Genomic DNA, 2,867 nt, shown 5'->3' on the forward strand with positions numbered 1-2,867 from the left:
TCTACATGTTCCTTTATTCCTTTCTTGTTTTGAAGTGGCATTTCCTGATGGAGCTCTTCCAGGGGATGGCCTGTGGGTAACTGAATTGATTTTTTTTTTTTTCTGGCTTTTAGCCAGCATGACTGACCCTCTGAGGCAGAGTAGACCCGCTGGTAGGCAAAGTTGCTCTGGTCACTGATGAGGCTGTAGCTGGTGAAGTCCAGCTGCTCCTAGGCTTCTCCCATTCAAAACCAGCAGGGCTCTTGCAAACGGTGAGTAGTATTGCCACCTACATCCATAAAGTTAAGTCTTGTTAGGGCAACTAGGTCAACAGGCCTCAACTGAGCATCTACTGTAAGCCAAGAGCCAAGCTCCATAGAATTACTGAGAAAGTCCCAGTATAAGGCAGTTGCCCATCGTTCTACCATCATCACCACCACACCCAGCCCATTCTTTTATATAATCCTGTTTCCAGCAACACCGCATTCCAGCACAACTAGGGAATTTAGGAGTCTTTTATAGGAAGATTATCCTGCAAGCTCACACTGGAAGGTTAGTTTCCATTCCGTGGGGCTTCTGAAGAAACAAGTCCCTGTTCCGACCCGGACATTTTCAGCTCTTCATGTCATACAAGACCTGGCTTTGATTTCTGGGCAAGTTTCGAAGGGATGAGGAGGGCGTTTGCACAGATCTAGGGCCTGATGGGGCCTGTTACTAATGACATTTAGGTTCCTGTCTGGAGTGTGGCTGTCTTAATTGTCTTATGGAAGATGTTTGGAGGCCGAAGTTAGTACACAGTGAGTCCACAGTTCAATGTGGCCAAATCAAGAGGAGCAATTCCGCCTCTTCCAAGTGAGCAGTAAGAGCGCTGGAGTTTACCTGAGACTTCTCAGAGGAGGCTTGGGTCCAAGGACATCATGAATGGCATAAACCCAGAGCAAGGAAGAGCGTGCACTGTCTGGGTTCCAGTCCCAGCTTTGCCGCTTGCTTACTGTGTGACCCTGGGCACAATAACCTCTCCATGCCTCAGTCTCCTCATCTTTAAAATGGGGACAATGAGTGTACCAATGGCATGGGCTGTTGTGAAGAGAAGAGGAGTTAATATACAGAGGGTGCCAAAAAAATGTATACACATTTTAAGAAAGGAAAAAACTGTATTAAATTGTAATGCTTGATATATACTGATAACAGAATATGAATACAAGTCACATTTGACTTCTGCAGTGATAAGAGGAGCTCAAAGTAGTCACCATCAGCCTCCAGACACTTCTGATTACAGCGAACTACTGCTTGAGCAATGCTGACCAAAGTGTCCACTTGTAGACAATGTTTTGGCACCCCTGGTTGTAAAGTGGTCAGAAAGGTGCCTGGTTCATGGGACATGGTCTGTCAGTGCTGCCTCTCAGATCAGACACCGTGGCGGGTAGGTTCCCGACCGGCCTGTGTCCCTTTGTGTCCGGGCCCAACAGTGCCATGCTCATATGTGATCCCTTTTCCCCTTGACAGAGAGGAAGATCTATTTCAACTCATGGGCCCCTCTGCTGATCCGTGCCTGTGTAGTACGGGAGAAGGCCCATTTCCAATATTTGTTCTAAAAATATTTAGACAACTGCTTAAAAGGAACCAGGCCGTGTAAACAATTGTCAGGATACACATGAATGTCCTTATTCACAAAAGAAGGCCTCCACTTATGCTTTCCTCTCTTCAGCTATATCCGCCCAAGTTGCAACTCAGGATGCAGACAGCTCCCCCCAATACCTTGCCTTCTAGAGAGGAATTTGGCCCAAGCTCAACCCCTATTTGTCACACTCAGGGGAGCCAAAGGTAGGCTGGGGTGTGGGGGCTCTGGTCTGCCTCCCACTCTCAGGGCCCCCCACCTGCAGGCCCCTTTACTGTGTTCTCAGTGAGTGAGAGTACATAGGAAGAGGGAAAATCTTAAGTCATTTGAAAGAACACTTGCCCCTCTTAAAAGAAAACGGCCATGAGTCCTCACTGGATTTTCATCTTTTCAGAGAATTGGAACTAAGTATCCTAAAATTGATCAAATCAGAGTCTCAAACCTGAATTATTTGTTTTAGAAACAATATGTCAGTGTTGGGCCGGATTTTGAGCAGATTCAGGATTATTTGGGGCAAGATGTGAGACTCAGATGACAGCTTTGGGATTCTTGTGGTGGTCGAACTTGTGAAATTGCCCCAGGTCCTAGGGCACAACTGCCCCCAGGCTCTGCCTTTAGGAGAAAAGGAAAATCATGTACAGAGTTCGAAAGTGTTCCTTTTGGAAAAGATAGTTTCAGGGGTGTCCTGAGGTCAGTGAAGGTTCAGTGTCTCCTCACTTTTTTTTATCCTCACTTTTAAAAATAATAGCTTTATTGAGATATTAATATAATCCACATAACATAAAATTAACCCTTTTAAAGTGTACAATTCAGTGGTTTTCAGTATAGTTACAGAATTGTGCAACCATCACCACACTCTAATTCCAGAAGACTTTTATCACCCCAAAAAGAAACCCAGAACCTCTGGCACTGCTCTACTTTCTGTCTCTATGGATTTGCCTATTCTGGACATTTCATATATATAGACATAGATATTTCCTTTTATAGATACATCCCAGATAAGGAAAATTGTTCAAAATGTGGTCATCACCCACCTCCCCACTACACTCATTCTTCCCACACACACCCTTAACCACCAAATACAGACAATGATTTTAGCCTTTTGGGGGGAAAAAAGATTTCTGGTTAATGGATTAACCAAAACACTTAACTAATTTGAAGACCCTCTTCCCCACACACGTAAAATTGATGAAGGTCTATGTATCTAGACTACATGCTAGACCAAGCTTTGGGGGCCCCCTCCACCCATGTCTGGGCCGACTTACCCATT

The sequence above is a fragment of the Rhinolophus sinicus genome, linkage group LG05 (assembly GCF_036562045.2).
Source record: "Rhinolophus sinicus isolate RSC01 linkage group LG05, ASM3656204v1, whole genome shotgun sequence".
Lineage (NCBI taxonomy): Eukaryota > Metazoa > Chordata > Mammalia > Chiroptera > Rhinolophidae > Rhinolophus > Rhinolophus sinicus.